Raw genomic sequence first — 24,458 nt, 5'->3', positions numbered from 1 at the left:
GACGAAGTGCATCTTCTTGGTTAGGGTTAGGAACATCAGAACTGAAGAACCATAACAGCAGCATGTCCCATACACAGATCTGAAAACTCCACGCTGCCCTGCAGGAAATTAAGACGCTCCCAATCAGGAATCCTCACATTTCAGTTCTGATAACCTTACTGGAGATTGGTTTCTAGGCAGACCAGAGGCATTCAGGGCATTCAGCTATACAGGAAATAATAGTCATAAGTTCAAGTGGGAAAACAGTTAGTGTCGCTTGTAATGAGTAACTTCAACTATACGTTTGCCATTTGTAGAGCTGGGCGTGAAGGTCAATAGTAAAACTACACAGCCCAGGCCAAAGAAGAAAATGTGGGGAGTAAAACTGTGCTTTTCAAATGAGTTCAAAACTGTTTTATGAACCTCATGGCAATTAAAACTAAAGCAAAACTGGCACTCAATATTACCTATCAGATGATTGCTTTAGATGTAAATGGAGTAACTCAAGAATTAACACCCTAAAGGTAACTAGAGAAGAGCAGATGAAAAAAGAAATATGCAGAAACACGCAGAGACGACAGTGACAGTAAGAGCTAAATCTCTGGGAATATAGACTCAGAAAACATTTAGCAAGGCTTATCAGGGGAAAATGTTACAAATCAGCAATGAAAGCAAAAGTGAAGTAACCCGATGGCAAAGGATCTACAGGCTGAGAACTAGGAGAGTGAGGAAAGAGATGGAAACCCAAGGCCACCCCTGGGTTCACATACTCAAGTATTAAGTCATCAAACGAATCACTGAGGCTCTGCCAAGGGGGCCGACTCAAGGGGTGGTGGGATTGGTGTTGGAACACTGAATGCCCCTAACAAATTATTATGAACATTTTGAAGTTTTTAAGCGCAGTGTTTATATAAGCTGTAATGGAAATTTTTATTTTTCAGTATTGTACTACCAATACAGTGCTACATGCAGGATCTTCTCTATTACCAACCTCATCAACATCAGTAAACAGTACATCACTTACAAAATAAATAGGGGATCAGTACTACATCAAAAATATGGGCACCATTGGCGACTATAGCCATGGCCACTCGCTGGGAGGAGTCCTCATCCTGGTCTTGCTCGAAGCTCCCTCATGAAGCCAGAGCCCCCTGGACCTACTCACCTTTGGCCACCGAGTAGCACATGATGAAGTCGGCCCTGGCAGGCAGCGTGTACTCAGATGGGGCATCCACCTGGGTCTCGTTGCTGTTAGGAAGGCATGTCGCGTCCACCTCGTCCATGGGCTGGATGGGCTTGTTGTCTTGTCAGCGAGACAGACCTACGACACAGGCAGGAGCGGGGAAGATGGAGTCCCAAGACACGGCGTGGCTCAGAGGGCCCCAGAGCCAGGTGGGGAAGCGCATGGTCCTCTCACTTGGGGACAGCCCAAGAACCACCATGTGGCTGTCACAGGCCATGAGGTAAAAGGTGCGGGTACCGTCGATCTTCGGCAAATGCAGCTGATGGACAGGCGCCGGAGCTTCAGAATTCTTTTGAATTATTTAGGGCATTAAGCTGGGCGAGACCTCCCCAGAGGAACCAGACAAAGGCAAGTTGCGATGCAATAAACAAAGTGTCATTAATGACTAGCTGGAGCTAGGACCCTCATCTGGCTCACCCACACAGCAGGAGCCTCTTGGGACAAGCCTCCCCATGTCTCAAAAGTGAGGGGCCTTTAGACAATAGCATTGTATAACAGGGACTTTCATGGACCACCCAGAGCCGCAGTCTGAGGCCCTTTCCACTATTTGTACTTAGCTGACTGCTTGTAAGTTGGAGTTGCAGAAGGGTTGTCTAAGACTTCCATAAGGTTAAATAGTGGTTGTTAAGGGTTATTCCCTACCTTCATGTGATCGGTAACCCTTAGTTGATATGTTGCCACGGCTATCTCACTTCTAGGGAATCATGACTCAATTCCAGGGAACTGCGCTCAATTCCAGGGAAACTAGAACCACACCTAGGCTTAAGCTTCTTCCGGCTTCTTCATGAACCTGTCATAATACTTCCCTTGCTTGTCGATCTCTCCGGGGGAGGGGGCGGTGCTCCATCCATTTCAGCTCAAACGAGGGGTAACGCATTCCCAGGCCCAAGTCATGGCCTGCCCAGTTGTCCTGACGAGGAACAATCTAGAATGTTCCGTTTAGCGAGAGGGAGCCAGGAACGGAGGTGGCCGGTGAGGCCTGGGTGATCTTGCACCCTGGTTTTGGTGGACGTCAAACAAGAAGACTCTTAACTGGTTCTTTCTAGCATAGGGTGGGATTATGACCAGAGTTCAAATTGCAATTCTCAAGGACAGCATCCAAAGCCTCTCAGAAGTCGCTCTGGGAACTGTCAGTGCCCTCATGATCACTCGCGATCTCACCTGAATGATGAAGATTTTGGGCTTTCCCACCAGGCTCTGACACTTGTCACCCTTGAAGAAGTCCATCAGCGTGGCAATTTACAATTTAGAGTCATAGGCATAAACGTGATTGCCTTCGCTCTCGGTCAGGAAAACACAGAGAAAGCAGTTGACGTTCATGTGACTGGTGGTTGCCGCTGACGTTCAGAGAAAAACAAGTGCTCCTTAACTCTACCAAAGAGTCCAGTAGGCAGCCCCCAGGCTCCCCCCAGAATCTCCAGGAGTGAAACCTGAGTACAGAGCCAGGGGTAAGCCCTGAGCACTGCAGCCTAAACTAACAAACAAAAAACCCAGAATAATGACCAAAGCTAAAGGGATCATGGTGGTCATACCTCAGGTCCCAAAAATGTCTCTGGCAATACAGTAATGAGAGATCACATTCATTCACGTGACTCATATGTAATTCATCTCCGCTGAATGAAAAATTAAACTATCCCAGCTTGTGTCTGCACATCTAATAAACCAGTACAAAAAGGTTTCATGCAGGGGGACTTTTATGGGGAACCCTGTTCAAGCGCCCAGTGATTTTGGAAATCAAAGCTTTTTTTGTCATTTGCTTTTGAAAACCTTCTGGAAACACTCCTTTTTGTTTTGATTTTGTAAATGGCTGTGAGTGCTCAGCTTCCAGAGGAGAGAATCCACAGCTTAGAGCACAGCCATCTCCACGGATGGATTCAAGGGAGGAGAGGCAGATCTGTAAGGGCCTTTGTGATGTCAGAATACCACAGGAACAGGCTACGGGCAGCTGGAAAGCTCAAGACCAGCCCATAGTCAGCCCGAGGTGGGCTGTAGCCAGCACATGGTCAGGTGCACTGCTGAGTCTGCTCTGTTCAATCAACGACTCCACTGTGACACGGGAATGAAACTGTGGCTCCACAGTGCCCCGAGAAGAGGGAGGCACTGGGATGTGTTCAGTTCGAGTGCTCCTGACCTGTGGTCATGAAGCCGCCTCAGCATTCCCATCTAGAGCAACCGGCCAGCTGGGTGTATGCTGGGAATCAACCATTACTGATGGCTGAAGGCATTGCATGTTCCCTGATGTGGAGGGGAGAAGCCTGCTGCCCGGGGCCCGGATGAGCTGGCGACAGATATGGACGGTCTGGGAACTTCTTCCAGAGCAGCCAGGCTGGGCTCTCGCCCCCAGACTGGAGGGTGTCCACCTACCATCATACATCTTGGACAGTACTTCTCTTGCCCTGAGGTCGTCATAGCATTTCACTTTGAAACCTAGTTCCAGAAGCCTGGGGAGCAACTGGAAGGGAGGTTAGGGACCACCCCACAGGCCTGCTACCGCCTTCCAAGTACATGATCAGCATAGCGAGTTGTGTGCTCAGGTAATTCAAATATCACCTTCCAAGTACGTGATCAACACAGAGAGTTTTGTGTTCAGGTTATCTCAAATACCATCTTCCACGTTGGTGATCAGAATTTCAGATGAGGGTAACTTTCAAATAATTCTGGATAATTTGATTAAAATGATATTCCTGGGTCCAGAGAGAAAGCCCAGCAGTAGGGCACTTGCTTTACACCGCCTTACCCAGGTTGGAGCCCCGGCATCGTAAATGTTTGCCTGAGCACCCGCAGGAATGATTCCTGAGTGCTGGCCGCCAACCCCAGCCTGTCCAGGCTCTTCCAGGCCAAACATCCCCTTTGTCCAGGTGATGACTACTCAACACAGAACCAGACTTGACAACTTCCTTAGCAATTTCTAACCCAGAAGTTTTGGTTCAGGAAACAAGCCTTCCATTCACAGTGCCTAAAAGATCTAGGAGTCATTATTCCTTCAGTTACCTACCCTGCCCCTTCAACTCACAAACAAATAATGCTGGAACTGAGGCTTTTTTCTTTTATTTATTTTTTGGGAAGGGCCAACCCGAGTCCCGATTTAGCAGCGAGACACAACACACCGACACACCGTTCAGCCTGGGCGGGCGGGGGGGGGGGGGGGGGCCCTTCCTGAGCCTTCTGGGAGGGCGAGGGGCACTGCCGCACTACGCACCCGGGCAACAGGCAAACATGCTTCGTACTGAGGAGTCACTGCCGCTCACTCGGTCCACAGACAAAGGACATCAACGCGGCGGGGGGGGGGGGGGGGAAGCCTGGCTCGGGCTGGCCTCTGTGTCCCTGCTACAAGATCATTGTGGGTGATTTTAATGCCAAGATAGGACCGAGAAGATCAGCTGAAGAACTTCACATCGGGACCCATGGCCTAGAATGGAACGAACAGGGTGAGAGACTGTCTGAGTTCATCATGACGACCAAGACCATTCATGGTAACTCACAGTTCCAGAAGGCAGAATCTAAACGATGGACATGGGAGTCTCCTGGTGGACGATTCCACAACCAAATAGACCACATCATATTCAATCGACGGTTTTGCCTGACTGATGTCGCTGTTGTCCCAAAATTTCGAACGGGATCGGACCACCGTCTCCTTCGTGCAAAATTCTACTTCACAGAGTGGGGAGAAAGGGCTGCAAAGTTCAAAAAGAGAACTCCCAGAATGACCACCAACTGGGAACTCTTTGGTACTATTGCGGCAACATGGGAAGATGCCATTGTTGACAACATTGACGAGGAATATGATCGACTGGTTCAGCACCTCCATGAATGTGCGAGGAACGCCAAGAGAGAGATAGCCACAAAAAGTCGCCTATCTTCGAAAACTCTTGAGCTAATTCGCCAGCGTGGTTTGGCGCATGCCTCAGGCAACCGCAAGCTAATGTCCGAGCTTGCAAAGCAGTGCAGAGATGCGATCAAGGAAGACCTCAAAGAGGGAAGAGCAGAAGTACTGGTAGATGCGGCAGAAGCCGGGAAAAGTATTCGTAAGGCCCGCCTGTCCTTCGCCAACTATAAGACCAAGATGACTGCCCTCCGACGTCCTGATGGATCCATCACATCCTCCAGAACGGCAGTGCAGAAGATTATCCATGACTTCTACTCAAATCTCTTCGATAGCCATGTCCACTTGCCGACATACCAAATTCCAGAGGATGGGTATGTCGTTCCCAACGTTCTCCCTTCCGAAATCCGACACGCCATTTCGTCGGTAAAGAAACAAACAGCACCCGGCCCAGACAAGGTCAGACCTGAACACCTGAAGAACCTGCCATCAGTACTCATCAATACACTGGCTCGGCTCTTCACTCGCTACCTGTCTGAATGCAAGGTTCCGTCCCAATGGAAAACCAGCAGGACCGTACTACTGTTCAAGAAGGGAGACATCCATGACATTGGCAACTATCGCCCGATCTGCCTATTGTCTGTCATCTACAAGTTGTTCACTCGAGTCATCCTGAATAGGATTGGCAGAACACTAGATGAAGGACAACCATGCGAGCAAGCAGGGTTCCACAAAGGATTCAGCACCATCGACCATATCCACACGATAACCATGCTCATTGAGGTTTCTCGGGAGTTCAAGATGCCGCTCTGCTTAACGTTCATTGATTTAAAGAAGGCCTTTGATTCTGTTGAGACGGAAGCGGTCATTGAAGCCCTAGTCAATCAGGGCATTCAAGCCCAATACATCAGGATCCTCCGTGAGCTGTATTGCGGATTCACTACCAGGATCTCACCATTCTACAAAGAAGTGATCGTTGATGTCAAGAGAGGGGTGCGGCAGGGTGATACCATTTCACCGAAACTCTTCAGTGCCACCCTCGAGAACATCATGCGATGACTAGAATGGGAAGGAATGGGAGTGAAGATAGATGGTCGGCAACTATACCACCTCTGCTTTGCTGATGACATTGTTTTAATAACACCAAACATCAGCCAAGCGGCACAAATGCTGGCCGACTTTGACCGTGAGTGTGGAAAGGTAGGACTACAGCTGAATCTTACGAAGACAATGTTTATGAGAAACAGCCTTGTTCCTGACGCCCCATTCGCTCTCAATGGAACGACCATCTCCGAATGCAACAGCTATGTGTACCTAGGTCGAGAGGTCAACATGACAAATGACCTGGCACCTGAGCTGCGCAGGAGCAAGAGAGCGGCTTGGATCGCCTTCAAGAACGTCGAAGAAATAGCTAAGAGGACGAAGAACCTCTGGCTCTGGGCACATCTCTTTGATTCCACTGTTCTTCCTGCATTAACATATGCCTCAGAGACCTGGGCCCTACGCAAACAAGATGAGAACGCTATTCAGGTCTCCCAAAGAAGAATAGAAAGAGCTATGCTTGGAATATCACGTTTCACTCAAATGAGAGAACGAATCCGGAGTTCTGACCTCCGTCGACGATCAAGGATCAGGGACGCTGTCTCATTTGCCAAGGTGTCGAAAATCAGATGGGCCGGTCACGTAATGAGATTTAAAGACAACCGTTGGACTAGAGCTGTTACTGATTGGATTCCACGGGATGTCAAGAGACCGCGTGGCCGCCCACCTACCAGATGGTCAGACTTCTTCGTCAAGATCATGAACGATCGGTTTGAGGCCCTTCATGTTCCTGGAGCGAACAGATGCCATTGGGCTACACTAGCACGCGACAGGGACAAATGGAGACGTTACTGGCGCCCACTCGAGCAAATCGACGACTAACGGGAAGTTAAGTGATTAAGTGATTTATTTTTTAAAATCTTTCGGGTCAGAGCGATATTACAGCGTGAAGGACTTTTGCCTTGCACACAGCTGGCCCTGATTCGATGCCTGGCATCCCATGTGGCCCCCTGGCACCCAGCTGAATGCAGAGGGAAAGTTCTTCCAGCTAACACATTGGCCAGTGAGGCACTGAGGGAGTGGGGGGTCTAGCCCCAGGAAGAATCCTCTAGGTTACGTGTTTTCGCATCCTGAGCATTTCAGAGCCCTGACATCACATGCTTCTCTCCTTCTTCCACAGACTGAGGACGCCCTCACCCGCTGGCACCAATTCCAGCACCTGTGGAAGAAGCAGCGGCCGTCAGTGGCAAAGCCTCGGGATCTCCCATGGTGGTGTCCACTTGACTCTTTTATCAGTCTCTGTTTGTTAATAGTAATTTTTAAGTGACTACATAACATAGGTTTTCTAGGTTTCACTTAAGGTGTGTGGGATTTGGCTTTCGGCCGGAGAGGAAAGGCAAAGCGGTCAGTGGATTCTGCTGCTTCTGCTGGTGTCCTCCTGAGCGCAACTGGCTGTACCCTCAAGTATGTCAAAGTGGAGCAGAGCTATGGCCGCTCCTAAGGCCGAGAACGAGAACTCGGGTATTTTTTTCTGCCCGTAAACAAGCGCTGGTGCATTTTAACCAAACATTTTAACCTACTGTTATCATACCCCTCAACCGACCACACTGTAGGATGAAAGTGCTTGGTTTTTATACTCCTCTGATCTTTTAAATAATAGCTCATTTCTCTAACTCAAACGGAACTGGGTCCTCCATGAGAGGGGGCAGGAGAAAGCTCAGGCTGACCATGACCGCTGCCCCCAGCAACAGTTCTAAACTGGTAACACATGAAGGGTTGAGGGAAAATACAAACTCCAAACTGTTTCCAAAAGTCATACACGTTTATAAAAACAACTTATAAAGTGGGGAGAGTAATCTTGTGAATTATAATAAAAATCAAGCATTACAAATGTTCTTCAATCTTAGCCAAAAAAAATCCTTTCACTGTGATTTAAGCTGCTGTACCATATGTTTGACCCTCATGATATGTAAGATATAAGGAATCATTCTGCAGATAGACATGAAGAAATGAAGGCGCGGACCTCCTGGGGCTTGCAAAGGAAGCACAGATTCTTGGTGAGCATGGAGGCAAAGCAGGGTATCTGCTTCTTGCCGATGACACTCGGGTCTCTGTTGACGTCCACTCCGCGCCGGGACACCATCCTGTTGACCAGAGTGAGCAGCTCTGTAAACTCCAGGTCCGTGCCGTACCTCGCCAGCACCTCACACAGATCCTGGATGCACCACTAGCCTTGCTTGTTATCCTGGTGTGAGAAATACCCTGAAGAGGCAAAGCACAGGGTCATCATTAGGGAATGGAAAGTGTAGGATAACATTGCTTGGTTCTTCCTCCACAAGGAACTTAGGTTTATCTGGTTACACCCGTCACAATGCTCCTGAGACACTTCCATTCCATTGTCTTTATCTGTCAACAGTCTTCCCTATGCTCTCCTCCCCATCCAGTTAATCAGCTTTCCCCCTAATCAGACTCTGTTAATTTGTAAGGTCAGATTCCTCAGAAATCTATTATTTTATATGTATGAGTGAAATATTGCCTTTCTCCTCTCCTTATGCCTTATGAACAGTTTACTTTAAAACAATGCCCTTTTTGTATAGATACAGGAAGACCGTTAACATTATGCTTTGTAACTTAGGATTCGATTGGCTTTGAATATTATTCACTCCCAGGCATCTGCTTTCTCGACTTAAGCCTCAGTTGCCCTAAGTTCCTAACACCCCAAAAGCAGGGTCCTGACGAGGGACTGAATGGACCCAGGGCAAGTGGTGAGCTACCCTGGTATTGAAATGGACCAGGCCAAAGTGCCACTATTCTTAACTATAAGTTAAGAGTTTGATCATAGACAAATGCTGTCATGATCCAAAAGTAACGACGAGACTAGGACCCTGCTAGGGGTGAGAAAGATTATCTGGCCTGAGCACTGTAGTCTGAAATCAAGATGGTCCTAGAAGAACAATTCTATAAGTTTAAGATATTTCTTACTGTATCCATACAAAATGATTTATATTATATATGCTTATATGCTTGTCGGACTAGGAGAGGAGAGACACACCCATGGGATTCCGCTCTAGGGTGGGTCGTCCTGCTGAGAGAGGATCTGTCCTAGGAGTGGCTTTCCCTGAGACTAAGAATTCTACCCCTATTGATTGTGACCACACCTATGTGTAATGATTATCCCAACCCCTCGTGCTTTGGGATTTAACTGTACTGGAAGAGTGGGATGGGGGTTCAGAAGGAAGAAGCAGGGGATCAGAAGGAAGAGAAAGAGGGATCAGAATCCAGACTCCAGAGAAGGAGGATGAAGGGGGATGGAGAAGGAGAATGAAGTAGCATGGGGGAAGAAGAGGAGGCAGAGGCAGAGAAGAGAGACTGGTGTGGATGGAGAGAGGATTGGAATAAACTGCAACTACGACCAACTAGTCTGGCCCTCGTTCTTCCTTTGCCTGCCCATCGCCATCGACCTCCCCAGGGTGGGGGAAGAAGGGTGAGACTACTGAAAACGGGCGGCGAGAGAGATTGAGCCACCGCCGCTGTGTGCTGTGCCCCATTCTTGAGTTTACACAGGAAAGCTCATGGGGTTCCTCGGAGACAGTTAGCCACGTCCCCAGGCTTTTCTCAGGGGGGAGAAGGGGATTCATTCAAGCTGGCTGTGCCAGCTGTGTCTGGACCAGAGAGCCGGGAGGGGGGCCCCAGGCTCCGGGGGGCGGGGGCGGGGGATGGCCAGGAAACTTCAGGGAGTCTAAGTTCAGTACATCAGCCAGGACCCAGCTGTCAGCTGCTGTACAGGAATATGGGATGGGCACCATCTTAGCAGTGTCCCCATCTGAAACAGCCCCCGGAAACTTGAAAACTAACAGCCCCCCACACTGCTGGCCACAGAGTGCTAACTCTTACCCCGACATCACCCAAGAACTACAGGCCATGGAGAGAACCAAAACACTGGGTAAGGTCTGGCTTAATCCACTGACGCCCAGGCACAGAAGCATTCACTTCCTAGGGATCCCAAAGGGAAAAAAAGTGATAGAAACCTCAGAACCCGGAGCAGGATGGAAGAGATCCCAGCCCTTCTGCACACCCCCTCCTCCCCCTGCCTCAGCCAGAACCATAAGCGACAACACGAGAAACGCTGAATGCATTTGAAGGGGAGCCGTGATGAACCCCCACGGGAACCCTGATGAGTGACTAGCTCCAAGGCTGGAAACTCCTCAAGGCAGAGGGAGCCCTTCTGGGAACTAGATTTGGGCATCCAGTGATATGTTTAGTGAGGCTCAAGTAGTGCCATGACAGGCTCCACTCTAAGACTGAAACTCAACAGGTCTAAGTCTCGGTTTCCCCATCAGGAAGTCCCAACTTCTCACCCTGGGCAGATAAACCACCCCGTGGAAACAGCCGTTCCGAATAGGGGTAAGGGCAGTGGCACCTAGCCAAGCCGAAAGGGCCTCGGGAGAAGAGTCATGGCACCGGACAGGGACCAAGAATTGGAAACATAATGCTAGGCCCTGAAGTCACTCGATAGGACAGGGACCAGAATTGGAGCATATTGGGACTGGAGAGATAGCACAGCTGGTAAGGCATTTTCCTTGCACATGGTCAACCCGGCTTCGATTCCCAGCATCCCATATGGTCCCCTGAGCACCGCCAGGAGTAACTCCTGAGAGCAGAGCCAGCAGTAACCCCTGTGCATCGCCAAGTGTGACCCAAAGAGCAAAAAAAAAAAAAAAAAATTGGAGCATATTGCCAGTTCCTAGAAAAAAGGCTGTTATGTAACTAAACCCTATATAAGCTGCTTGGAATTCGGAGTTGGGGTCCTTGTCAAGACTCCGCTGCATTGGACGAGACTCGGACCCTAGTTCGAGCTAGCATTCAAGGGGCCTTGCGTCTGCATCCTCTCGTGTGGTCCAGTGAATTTATGAGTGAAACTCCCTTCCTGGGACACAACATATGGGGGCACATCTTCCTTGATTTTGGCTCGTGCTGTGACCACCTCGATCGCGACGTGGCCTTCACTCTTCTTGCTGATCAGCACTGTGGGGACTCTCTGAATCTCTACGGGGTAAAAAGGCCCTCCCATTGATCATCGATTTGCTCAAGCAGGTCCAGTAACGTCTCCATTGGAGACTTTGTTGTTACTGTGTTTGGCATATCGAATACATCACGGGGAGCTTGCCAGGCTCTGCCATGCAGGCGAGATACTCTCGGTAGCTTGCCGGGCTCTCCGAGAGGGGTGGAGGAATCGAACTCGGGTCGGCCATGTTGGCTGCGTGCAAGGCAAATGCCCTACCGCTGTGCTATCGCTCCAGCCAGCACAGGTAGGTCCTCCTGGAAGAAGCGGCTGAGTGAAGGTCATCTTGGGGAGAGCCAGTTCAGTTAGCTCGCCCTGGAAGGACCCGCTGAGTGAAAGTCATCTCGGGGAGAGGCGGCTAAGGTCGGGTGGTTGGTCAGACTGACCACCCGAGTGCCTGACAGGAGGGGTTGGAGGAAGGGCCCGAGTAGAAAGGACCGGCATAGGACCTAGGCGGATGCACTGAAGAACTTGTGGCAAGGGAAGGTCAGTCTACATGGGGAGTTCTTTGTGTGCCATGATCCATCTTGCCTGGATCTAGCAGAAGGGTGTTTGCCTTGCATGCGGCTGACCTGGGTTCAATCCCTGGTGTCCCTTATGTTCCCCTAGTACCACCAGGACTAATTCCTGAGTACAGAGCCAGGAGTAACCACTGAGAATCGCTGGGTGTGACCAAAAAAGAATCGATCTTGCATCTTGCCACCCCGGGGGGCCCGGAAGACAGAGTGGAAGCCAGATGAGGTGGGGATTGAGGGTGAGACGTGAGGGTCCTCCTGGGACATGTCTGGGTGTGGGGCTGGGTGGTTCAGTGGTTGGGCCCTGCCTGGGTGTGGGACCTGGTGCCAAGCCTTTTCCTTGGAGCTTCCTCTTTCCCTTGGTGTCAGACCTGGGAAGGGGCCTGCCCAGAGCGTTTTTTGAGCACTGGTTATTTTTAGCCCCTCAGCCTCCTTCTGTATCTGGCCCTCTTGAGGGGTGCTGTGGCCAAGTGCTGTCATCCCAAGGCTTCTCCCCACAGAGAGCAGTGAAGGCAGTGCCCTGCCCCACCCCACTGCCATGTGGCCACAGTCCTGAACTGTCCATCCCGGTTGGGCCGCCCTGGCTTCAGCCAGGAGTTTTTGTGGCGCATTTATTTGACTATGAGCTCGAGTTTATGAGGACTCCTTGTTTGTGTGCATGTGTGTGTGTCTGTGTCTGTGTTTCTGTGTGTCTGTGTGTGTTCCCCCCAACCCCAGGTCCCCGCACCATGGTCCGAGTCAGCCAAGCTGCCTCTCTCTCCCAGGCAGAGCCTTGCGAGAGACATCCACATGGGTTTATGTAGCCACGGCCACCCGCGCCCCAGTGCGGTGCAGCCCACGGGGTCACACAGAGACCCTCAGGGCTCCGGGTGTCAAGCAGGCCTCTGGTTCCAGCGAGTGCCTTGAGGGGCGTGAGACTAACGCTGAGTGTTAGGGTTTAGACCCGGGAGGTAAGGGGCTGTCTGTGGGAAAACACGAAGATGATGACCACTTTTTCAGAGCTGCTGCCTCCTCCTCCCGGGAGCCCCACCGGCTGCATCCCACGTCTTAATGGTGGAAGAATTCAGTTGATCCTGTGTTCTGCGAGGCCGCTGGCTGCCAGAGGAACCATTCCTCCTGCTGCTTTTGCTCACTCAGCATCTGACTTGTGTCTCGGGGTTTCTGAAGTAACCGAGCCCAGCTGCTGATGCTGAGGGTGCTCCCTGCCTGGTGTGATGGCAGGTCCGGACTTGTGGGCGTGCAGAGGGAAGAGCCTCCCACTGAGGCCCATGTGATTAAAGCCACTCCCGGGTGTTTATTTAGAAGTGCTCTGCATTTGCTTGTCACCATCCCGCTGAGCCGGGGTTCTCCTGGAAATGACCGCCCTGACCTGTGCTCCCTCTCCCAGGGCTGTTGCTTCCCAGAGTCACTCCCACTGCTCTGTTCTCAGCTGAGCAGGAATCTCTCTGTGCTGCCCTGTGGCCTCCTAACACTTGGCGTTTTCCCCTAAGGTTAAATCGCCAAAAGCAGCCATCTCGACTTCCAGTCTATGTGAGCAGTGAATTATAAAAGAAAAAGGAGCTCTTGGCTCCAAGGGGTAGCACAGTGCTCCGAGTACCTGCCTTGCCTCAGGTCATGATTTCGAATCCCTGGGCCTGACATGTGCTGGGCATGGTGCCAACAGCTCTGCTGGCTGTGGTCCTAGGGAAAAGGATCTTTATTGTGAACCAAAACCCCAGGTAGCCTGGGAGAGTGACCGGCAGTGTTCCTGGCTGGCAGTAGATCGGCTGGAGGGACCAGCTGCCTCCTGCTTACAGGACAGTGCCGGCTTTATGACCGCAGACCTGCAAAACACCAGGCGGTTTCCTGCATTTGAAAAATCAGGGGTTAAAAAATATAATATAAAAGTCAGGCCGGAGTGATAGTACAGCGGGGAGGGCGTCTGCCTTGCGCATCCCAGCCAAGGTTTGATCCCTGGCACCCAATGGACCCCTGCATCACCAGGTGTAACCCCCTACAAAACCAGAATGAAAGATGGAGTCAGTCCTGGCTGGTCACTGAGTTTTCAGCAGGAGTGAGCGCTCAGTCAGGAAAGTGCTTCTCCCTACCTGTGCAGAAGACTGAGAAGTGAGTCTTCTTATCAATAAGTGTGAGGCTCCCTGATTATGTGGTCTGCGCCCATGTTTTAAAAAAATACTTAGGGGGGTGTGGTGCCGCCAGAAGGTCAATCTGTACCTATGAGGTGAGTGCATCAGCAACCTGAGGGCAACGTCAGACTTTCAGATACCCCAAAATTGCTGCTGTGCCTTTGGCCAGACACCAAAAACTTGGGGCAAAGTTTACCAAGAACATAAACGGCCAAAAGTAAGGTATGTGGGAGACACATCCACAAACCACCTCCGGCTCAGCTATATAATTGGAGGCATGGTCTCTCTGGTTCCTGATCAAACTGCTTAATGGCCATGATCCCAGAGTCTCAGAAACAAATCTCGGAACCCAAACACTTTTGGCAGAAATGCGTCCTGTTCCTGCAGTAGGTTACTGGTGCTGGGCCACTCCAAGTGGGAATAGGTTTTGTGCCTTGACCTGTTCCCCCTGGCAGCCTGGTGATCACCGTCCTCCAGAGGCTACTAGACAGTCAGGTTTGGGCCTGCAGTGACGGGACACACGGGGCCTCACCACATGGGGGTGGAGCTGACTCTTTCTCCCCATCCCAACGAGACCCCAAGTCGCCACCTACGAACAGCCTCTCTGTCTCCTGATCAAGCTGATTAATAGCCATGATACCGGACACTCAGAAGTAAATCTCAAAACCCAGTGGCTTTTGGCAGAAATGCATCTGGACTGCATACAAGGTGGCTGCCAGCTCAGAGCTTATTGGAAAGCCAGGTATGAGCCGGTGGTGACAGGGCAACTGCATCATGGGAAGGGGGGCGGTACCGGCTCGTCCTTCACGCCCTAGTGAGGTCACAAGTTTCCCCCACAAGAGGCTCTCTGGCATGGCCGTGGCTCCAGAGGTAAAAGGACTTAATCCAGAACCCGGAAGCTTGCAACAGAAAAGTAAATGGACCATGCATTAAACTACGGCGCCATACCTCCCCAGGAGGGAAAGGGTGTTGCTCCCTTCCACCTTTCCCCTCCCTGGCAGCAAGGTGGCCACTGTCTCAGAGCTTATAGGAAAGCCAGGTATGAGCCGGCAGTGACGGGGCAACTGCAGTCTCATAGGAAGGGGGCCGATACCGGCACATCCTTCACGCCCTACCGAGGTCATGAGTTACCCCCTACCAGCGGCTTTCCAGCATGCCATAACACCAGACACACAGAAACCAATCTTGGAATTATCTGGCTTTTTGCAGAAATCCAAAATCATGGCCAAGTGACATTATATGGTTCTCATAAACAGCTATAGAAAACAAAATATTTCACAATGCCTTTTCAGAAATTCTGATTGTTTGGGGGGAAATTCTAAACAATAAGGGTGCATCTTTTGTTGAAATAATGAATGTAATCAATGTAGAGAAGAGGTAAATGTAAATCATCTGCCTCACAGGCATTTGGAGGGGTAGGAGGGGGGTATACTGGGTTCTTGGTGATGAAAAATTAGTACCGGTGAAGGGAAAGGTGTTTGATCATTGTATGACCGAGACTTAAACCTGAAAGCTTAGTGACTTTTCCCACAGTGATTCAATAAATAAATATAAAAATAAAAAAACAAAAAAATAAATTAAGTTGGAGTTCATGCCGAATTCAATTAGCTAATAAGTTGTTGAATAAATAGCAGTACTCCTGCAAAAAAAAAAAAATACTTAGGGGCTGTAGTGATAGCACAGCAGGTAGGGCATTTGCCTTGAAGGCGGCCGACCCAGGTTCGATTCCCAGCATCCCATATGGTCCCACGAGCACCACCAGGAGTAATTCCTGATTGAAGAGCCAGGAATAACCCTTGTGCATCACTGGTTACGACTCAAAAAGCAATATATATATATATATATATATATATATATATATACTCACCCCCTCGCAAGAAATTTATCCTAAATGAACAAATAAAATCCCCCCAGTTGCACCCGAGGTCACTGCTATCCCCGGTCAGTCGGGTACACATGCCTGGGAAACTACTCCATCCTCTTCATGTGGCCACAGTTCTTTCCAGGCATTGAGGCAGTGCCTTGCAGTGGCACGCTGTGACTCTTCTGTTGGTTGTTGGGATTCATGGTGAATGCTCTGTCACATTTCACATCAGTGCTCTGGACTATTCCTGCAGTGTCTCCTGCCGTTGTCTGCCGTGGTCGTGGGTGACGTTGGCCTTCGGAAAAAGTGGCGGATTACCCCCCTCGCTTCTGGGCGAGATGGTGGAGAATTCTTATTCTTATCGTCTTAGAAGGCCAACAGCGACCCGCCAGAAACTCTGTGTGGTACTGGGCTCTGTGGTCGTTTGTTGTGGATTTAAGGTTGGTTTTTGTTTGGAGACTGCAAACCATGGTGGTCAGGAGTGACCCCTTGCCATGCTAGGTGACCCTTTGGGGGGCTGAGGATCTAACCGGGGCCAAACGCCTCACCCCTGCTTACTTGCTCCAACCCTGGTTTCTGTTGTGCAAAAGTAGATCCCACGGGGCTGGAGAACTAGGCAAGGGTTAAGGGACTGAGCCCCCAGCACCAGTGGTACCCGAGCATCACAGTCATGACTTAGGGTCCCCGGACAGACACCTCTGGCCCTTGCATTGAAATGACAGTCTGGCTGGCAGAGAATAGCTGGTGGTGACCTGGGTCCCTGAGACCCAGACAGGTGGCTAATTGCCATGAGCTATGTCTGTTGGATGCCAGGGCTGCTCCTGGCACAGTGATCAGGGGACCATATAGGGCTTCCAGGCTGCTCCGAACACGGTGCTTGAGGGACCACACAGAGCCAGGGCTTGAGCTCAGGCTTCCTGCTTGCCCAGCCTAGGCTCCAGCCTTTGTACTCTCTCCCAGCCTAACTCTATCAATCTCATGTGTTTTTTTCCCCAAAGAAACATTCTCAGTTTTGTTTTCTTCATTGATTTGCTGTCCTCAGTTTCTTGGTGTGCTATATTTATTCTTCAGCCTGCCTTGGATTCAATTTGCCATTCTTCTAAATTTCCTACGGTAGAAATGAACTCACATTCTGTATTTCTTTCTCATCTATCCAATCCTCTAAACATCCCTCAGAGCCCTGCTTTAGAGTTGTATCTCACCGAATTGGGTAAGTGGTGTCTTCATATTCTTTTAGCTCAGAGTACCTTTTTCATCACTGGAAAGTTGATCTTTGTTTTGGAGCCACACCCGGCAGGGGTTTGCTGCCGGCAGGCTCAGGGATCCTTCTCAGGATGCCGGGGATTGAACCAGGTCGGCTGCATGCAAAGCAAATGCTCTACCTGCTGTTCTGTTGCTCTGGCCACAGGAAACCCATCTCTGAGGGGAAAGGTATCCTGTTCGAGGGGCCCAGTGCCACTTTGGGCTGAGTGAGCAGCAAGAGTGTGGCAGTAAGGGAGATGCTGGCAGAATCTACTGGCATGGCAGAGATGGGCCTCAGGAAGCCATGGGTTAGGGGCCCGACCACCATGTTTTAACACCACTTCCTTCTCTGAAGCATCAGCAGATTTAGCTTTGCACATGCAGGGCTCAGGGAAAATGCAAAGCCCCGCTGGACACATGTTACAGGGACGGACAGCTCCCAAACCAGAGAGAATGTCCTCTCCCGTTGGCCCATTAAACGTGAACGGTGACACTGGTCACTGGCCATGCCGCATGGACACGGGGCCCCTTTTTCTGCTTGAGTCCCAGGGGCTGGTCCCAGGGGCTGGTCTGGTGGTCTTTCATCACTGAACGTGGCCCTGCCCTCTGGCCTGGCCTTGACTGTGCTCTGAGAGCTGACAGTCAGGTGCCTCGGGGCGACTCCAGCCCTCCCAAATGCTGTCTATCGCGTCCCCCAAGCAGTGTCGCGGGTCCCGCAGTGCAGGCGGCTTGTCTGTCTTGGCAGGCGGGGGTGGCGGGCAGAACGCTGATCTGGACCACCTCAAATCTCTGTTGCACCTGGTGTACCAGTTGTACAGGGCCCTGCACTTGGACGAACTGCAGAAGAGAAGATATCGCCACCTGGTGGATTGGATCAGCCACCTCACGCGCCAGCTGCAGCCCCTGGAGCAGGTGAAGGGTCTCTCCCCAATAGAGCCCAGGACCCAGGTGGGGGTGGGGGTCGCATCTGGGCTTGCCACACCCCCACCCGTGACAACTCAGATGCTCAGTTGCTGGGGTAGTGCTGCGGGAGAGGGGAGCCACATTTTAGCCCACCCCTTTTTAGAGGCCGCTCCTTGGTTCTTTCCAAACTGAGTTTCTGGGGCTGAAGGGGTGGCACAGTGGGGTGGGTATTTGCCTGGCACGCAGCCGACCCAAGTTCGATCCCCGGCATCCCATAGGGCCCCCCGAGTACCACCAGGAGTGAATCCTGAGTGCAGAGCCAGAAAGAACCCCTGGGGAATAAAAAACCCAAGTTTTCCTGTGATCCTCTGCCCTCACGCTGCATCCTCAAGGATTGTCTGTATTAGCATGCAGTGTAAAGGCGCTCTCCCGGTTCCCTGTATCCTGCTTTCTGGAGCAGCATATGTGGTCCAGGCTACCCCTGAGTGCTGGGAGACACAGGGCAGTGTGGCTGTTCTGAGGTGGCTGTCAGGGAGCATGTGAGGGTGTCCAGAAGTCTGTGGGAGGGTACCACAGAGTGGGAGAGCGTTTGGGGGTTGAGATGTCACTCACAGTACACCATCCGGGCTTGTTAGGGTTTGCTCCCAGGAGCCTCATGAACTGACCCGAAGAGCTCTCTTTAACGGAGGATTTCTTTCTTTCTTTCTTTCTTTCTTTCTTTCTTTCTTTCTTTCTTTCTTTCTTTCCTTCTCTCTCTTTTTTTTTTTTGCTTTTTGGGTCACACCCTGCCATGCACAGGGGTTCCTCCTGGCTCTGCATTCAGGACTCACTCCTGGAGGTGCTCAGGGGACTATGTGATGCGGGTATTGAACTCGTGTCGGCTGTGTGCAAGGCAAACTCCCTCCCCACTTTGCTAGCGCTCCAGCCCATTAGGCAGGATTCTTCCCCCACACACATAAAACTGAATCCTGTGAAATAAACAGAGACCCGCCTGTCTTTCCTTTGGTTGGGGACGAGGCAGGTGTTACCAGCGATCACAGCTGGGCCTCTCCACACCCCCTCAGTGTCACTGTCCAGCCAGGTTGTGGAGCAGGGCAGGAAGCTGGGGGCGGGGGGCGGCTGTGGATCAGAGCGGGTGGGGGGCTGTGGAGCTGGGCAGGGGCAGTGGTGCTGTCGGGCAGGGTGGGGTGGGAATTGTGGAGCAGGTGGGGGGGCTGTGGGCCGGGCGGGGGTGGGGGGCTGTGGAGCAGTGCGGGGGAGCCTTCTCTTCCTTTCGCCTGCTCTGGAGACTTGTCCCTCTCCCGTTCGCCTGCGCTGGAGGCTCGGTCTCTCCCCTTCAGAACCACACATACGCGGCCCTGCGGAGCTGGCAGTTCCTGCACTTCTTCCACAAGTGCTCACAGTGGCAGTGTTTCGATGTGGCACTCTACAATGAGCTGAAGGAAGAGCTTGCCAAGGTACTAGGCTCTGGGCGCTGGCCAAGCACAGGCACCACCCAGGTATCCAAGAGAAACTTGTGTCTCAGCAAATGCGGGTTTCTAGGGAAAAGCAGCACAGGAGCCCAGGAAAAGGGGGGACTGGGCTGGTGGGACCCGGGGTGGCAGCCACCATGTCGAGCCCAGGGCTTCTGGCTTCCCAGAACGACTCCCTCTAGCCTGCAGATAGGAGAGCTTTGTCTCTCTCCCCCTCAAGAGAGACTCCACCACAGCCTCCCCTGTGGGGCACTCAGGGGAGCCTGTCTGGGTTCACAGCGCTAGACCGCAGGGAGAAAGGCCTGCCAACCCCAACCAACATCCCCTCTGTCTGGGTGATGACTATGCAGCACAGAACCAGACTGGACGTTTTCCTTAGCGAGTTCTGACCCTGAATTTTTGGTTCAAAAACCAAGCCTTCAATGCACAGCACCTAGAAGAGCCAGGGGTCGTTACACCTCCAGTTACCAGCCACTGGAATCCCCCGGCCCTTCAAATCACAAACAAAAATTACTGGAACTGAGGCTTTTTGTTTTCCTTTTTTTAAATCTGGGGGCCAGAACGATAGTACAGCATGCAGGGTGTTTGCCTCACACACAGCTGGCCCTGGTTCAATGCCTGGCAGCCCATGTGGCCGCCTGGGCACCAGCATGTTGCAGAGGGATAGTTCTTCCAACTGACACACTAGCCAGTGAACCTCCCCCCAGAGGGGGCGCCAGGGGGGTCGAGACCCAGGAAAGACTCCTCCAGGCTTGCATGGTGACCGGGCAGCGTTTGCCCCTCTTGAGCCCTTCGCAGCCCCGCATCACCAGCTCCTCTCTTTTCTCCACAGGCCAAGGAAGCCCTCAGCCACCTACACCACTTCCAGCGCCTGCAGAAGCAGTAGCCGTGGGCGGGAAACGGCTCAGGATCTCACCGACAGGTGTCTGCTGGACTCCTCCGTCAGTCTCTGTTTCTTAATAATAATTCTTAAGTGTTTACATAACACACGTTTTCTTGGTTTCACTTGAGGTGTGTGAGTTGTGACTCTTGGCTGGAAAGGAATCGCAAAGCGATCAGTGGATTCTGCTGCTTCTACTGGCGCCCTCTCCTGAGCGTTACTCGCTGCAATCTGGAGCATGTCAAAGTGGAGCAGAGCTACCCCAGTTACCATTCTCAACTGGAACGCATGAAGGGATAAGAGAAAATACAAACTCCAAACTGTTTCCAAAAATCATAGCACTGCACTGTAGCACTGTTCTCCTGTCTTTCATCAATTTGCTCCAGCGGGCCCAGTGACATCTCCATTGTGAGACTTGTTACTGTATTACATATCAAATACTCACGGGGAACTTGCCAGGCTTTGCCGTGGGGGCGAGATACTCTCGGTAGCTTGCCGGGCTCTCTGAGAGGGGCAAAAATCTTAAGCTTTTACAAAAAAAAAATTTACAAAATGGGGATTTACTATAAAAAAATCTAACATTACAAATATTCTTCAATCTTATCCAAAAACCCCTTTCACTGTAATTTAAGCTGCAGTACCATATCTTTGGCCCTCATAGTATATGAGATGACTGAGGAATCATTCTGCAGACAGACAGATAAAAATGAAGCCACAGCCCTCACTGGGGCTTGGGGAGGAGGCACAACTTCTTGGTGAGCATGGAGGCAAAGCAGGGGATCTGCTTCTGCCGATGGTGCTCGGGTCCTGGCTTTCATGCACTAGGCGCTGGCACACCATCCTATTGACCAGCCTGAGCAGCTCGTGAACTCCCATTTAGTGCCGTACCTCGCCGGCACCTCACACAGATCCTGGATATACCACAAGCCTTGTACATTATTCTGGTGCGAGAAATACCCTGAAGAAGCAAAGCAAAGGGTCATTGTCAAGGGGACGAAAAGCTCGTGGGGTTCCTTGGAGAAGGTCAGCCACATCCTGGGGCTGTTCTCAGGGGGGAGAAGTGGTTTCAATCAAGATGGTGGTGCCGGCTGCGTCTGGACCAGAGAGCCGGGAGGCAGGTCCCTGCCTCAGGTGGGGGCTGCACGGCCACATGTCCCTTGCCCTGCCCTGGACATCCCTCTCCACACGTGCTGCTGGGGGTCTTCCGGTCCTCACAGCCACTCATCGAAACCAAGCAACCTATGACTGCCAAGAGGTTCTGGAACATTCCCTACACTGCACACCCCACCCAGCCCAGCTGGCATGCTTATCTCTGCACACAGCGCACAGCACCGTCATCTCAGACCCTTCCCAAGGACCCTCTCTTCCTCCACCGTCATGGGTGTCCCTTCTCCATGGCCACCCTGGGCTAAGGTGCCCAAGTATCAGAGACTCTAGCCCGCCCCCACACTCCTTCCTCGCCCATTCGTCTTGTGAGGCCCCTTTCTTGGCCCTGTGCTCCGCGTCCACATGCTCCAGAGACAGCTTCCTCTCCACACTGCACAGCCTGGGGATATATTCCAAACACCAGGGCCTGCTGCTGTGACTACTGCCGCACCATACCACATCACGGGCATGCCCACAGCTCTGGGCCCAGTGCTGAGAGTGACTGAGGTGACGGTGGGGCGGCAGGGCAAACGTGCCATTTACCAAACTCAACTAAGTCCTGAAACCCTCCAGATGTGCTCAATAAAACGTGCATCACAGACTTAAGAGACATTCCCGTGTCAGAGCTTTGCAAGTCCAACAGTGCCTAGAGTAACCCAGGCTCCCACCTGCCACATATGTGCCCCAGCCCTGAGCTGACAACTAGCCCTGTTTTGCTGTCTCCAGGAGGGAGTGACTGTTGTCCAGAACAGAGAGTTGTGTGTTCAGGATATCTCAAATACAAACTTGTGCCTAGGTGATCGGCACAGAGAGGTGTATGCTCATGTCACCCCAATTACCACCTTCCAAGTAGGTGATCAGCACAGGGAGTTGTGTGCTCAAGTTATCTCAAATATCAATTCCAAGTAAGTGATCAGCACAGAGAGTTGTGTTCTCAGATTATCTCAAATACCGCCTTCCACATTGGTGATCAGAATTTTAGATGAGGGTCACTTGCAAGTAACTCCGGATAATTTGATTAAAATGATATTCCGGGTCCAGAGAGACAGCACAGCAGTAGGGCACTTGCTTTACACCAGCTGACCCAGGTTCGAGCCCCAGCATCGCATAAGGTTGCCGGAGCACCCGCAGGAATGATTTCTAAGTGCTGGCCGCCAACCTCAGTCTGTGCAGGCTCCGCCAGGCCAAACATCTCCTTTGTCCAGGTGATGACTACGCAACACAGAACCAGACTTGATGTTTTCCTTAGTGATTTCTAACCCAGTAGTTTTGGTTCAAAAAACAAGCCTTTCATGCACAGCTTCTGAACAAGCCAGGTGTCATTATACCTTCAGTTATCTGCCCTGTGTATTTCGGCGCTTCAACACACAAACAAAAAATGTTGGAACTGAGGCTATTTTCCTTTTTTTAAAATCTTGGAGTCAGAGTGATAGTTTTACTTGCACACAGCTGCCCTGGTTCGATGCCTGGCATCCCATGTGGCCCCCTAGCCACCACCATGATGCAAAGGGAAAGTTCTTCCAGTAAATAAGTATTGGTGCATTTTAACAAAACACTTGTCAAACCTCTCAACCCACCACACTGTAGGATGAAGGTGCTTGGATTTTATACTCCTCTGAACTTTTAGATAATAGCTCATTTCTCTTACCCAAACGGACTGGGTTCTCCTTGCGAGGGAGCAGGAGAAATCTCCTCGGCCAACCATGACCGCTGCCCCCAGCTACAGTTCTATACTGGCAACACAAGAAGGGATAAGGGAAAATACAAACTCCAAACTGTTTTCAAAAGTCAAAAGCGTTTATAAAACATTTTATAAAATGGGGAGAGTAATCTTTTGATTTACAATAAAAATCAAGCTTTATAAATGTTCATCAATCTTAGCCAAAAATAAAAAACTTTCACCATGAATTAAACTGCTGTACCATATGTTTAGCCCCTCATAATATGTAAGATATGAGGAATCATTCTACAGATAGACACGTAAAAATGAACCCGCGGCCCTCACTGGGACTTGCGAAGCAGGACAGCTTTTTAGTGAGCATGGAGGCGAAGCAGGCAATCTTGGGAACAACAGGAAAGGAGGTTAGGGGCCCCTCCAAGTTGCCCCACAGCTAGGCTGATCTGGGGGACGGATGCCCACTTACAGGACATAAAAACTGAACCTCCAGGTCGAAACCATAGCACAGCGGGTGGGGGCTCGTCTCTTTGGCCGCCCAGAGCACCCCCCAAGCCAAGCAGAAAGACCTGGGCACAGCTGGGTGGCCCCCAAAACCAGACCAAACAAACTGACTTTTCCCTCGGGAGAAACAGACACCCAATAGGTAGCTGGTTTTACCTGCTCACCGCAAACCAATCTTCTAGGGGTTTCTCATGTCTTAAGTGCTACCCTCAGGGTGCAGACACGTTTCTGACAATGCGTTAGACTGTGCACATGCTGGCACAGGCCAGAATCCTCCCCGGCACACTTGCCTGCTTTTTTTCTGTTTTCTTAGGGGCACACCCAACCAGGTGGTAGGGGGAAATTCCAGCTGGTACAAAATCCATGAGCTGCTCAGGGCCAGTATGACAATCGAGCAGCTCAGGTGCCCACCTTGCACACGGCCAACCTGAGTTCGGTCCCAGACACCCCACAGAGTACCCCCCACACAGCCAGTGGTGATTCTTGTGTACAGAACCAGGAGGCCCACCAGGTGTGCCCCAATAGACCCCAAAAATAACCCAAACATTCAGTGGTTAATACCAAACATGATCATTCTGCAGATGTAGGTAAGGCACCACCCTGCCCCTCAGGGGGCCTGGAGGCCCCACCATTGAGTCTTGACCAGCGGGGTGCAGGGATCAGTGCCAGGATCCCTGGGTGAGTGCTCAGGAGTGCTGGAGGGGACCCAAAGGATGCCAAGGTCAGCCCAGGTGAGGGGCATTGCCCTAGCTGGTGTCTGAGTTCATAGCCTCCTGGCTGCCCTACAGTAGCCACGCCCAACAGGCACCCGGACATCGTACCTGTGATGGAGATTCTCCCGGTCTGTGCAGGTGCCTTGGTGTTTGGGCAGATGCAGGTATGACTGGAACTCCTCGTGGTTGAAGATCAAAGTGATTCTTTGCCTATTGTGGTTCATTTTGTACTTTTCTTCTGGATCCATCATTTCACTGTTGACGTTTAAA

General features: G+C 51.2%; 1 pseudogene; it reads right to left on the bottom strand.

The window, feature by feature from the left end:
* Nucleotides 1-155: 155 nt before the first annotated feature.
* On the bottom strand, nt 156-24,439 carry LOC130025981 (caspase-6-like; annotated as a pseudogene).
* Between the last annotated feature and the right edge of the window lie 19 nt (nt 24,440-24,458).

The sequence above is a fragment of the Sorex fumeus genome, unplaced genomic scaffold (genome assembly GCF_029834395.1).
Source record: "Sorex fumeus unplaced genomic scaffold, SorFum_2.1 ptg000033l, whole genome shotgun sequence".
Taxonomy (NCBI): domain Eukaryota; kingdom Metazoa; phylum Chordata; class Mammalia; order Eulipotyphla; family Soricidae; genus Sorex; species Sorex fumeus.
This window is presented reverse-complemented; position numbering and strand designations above follow the sequence as displayed.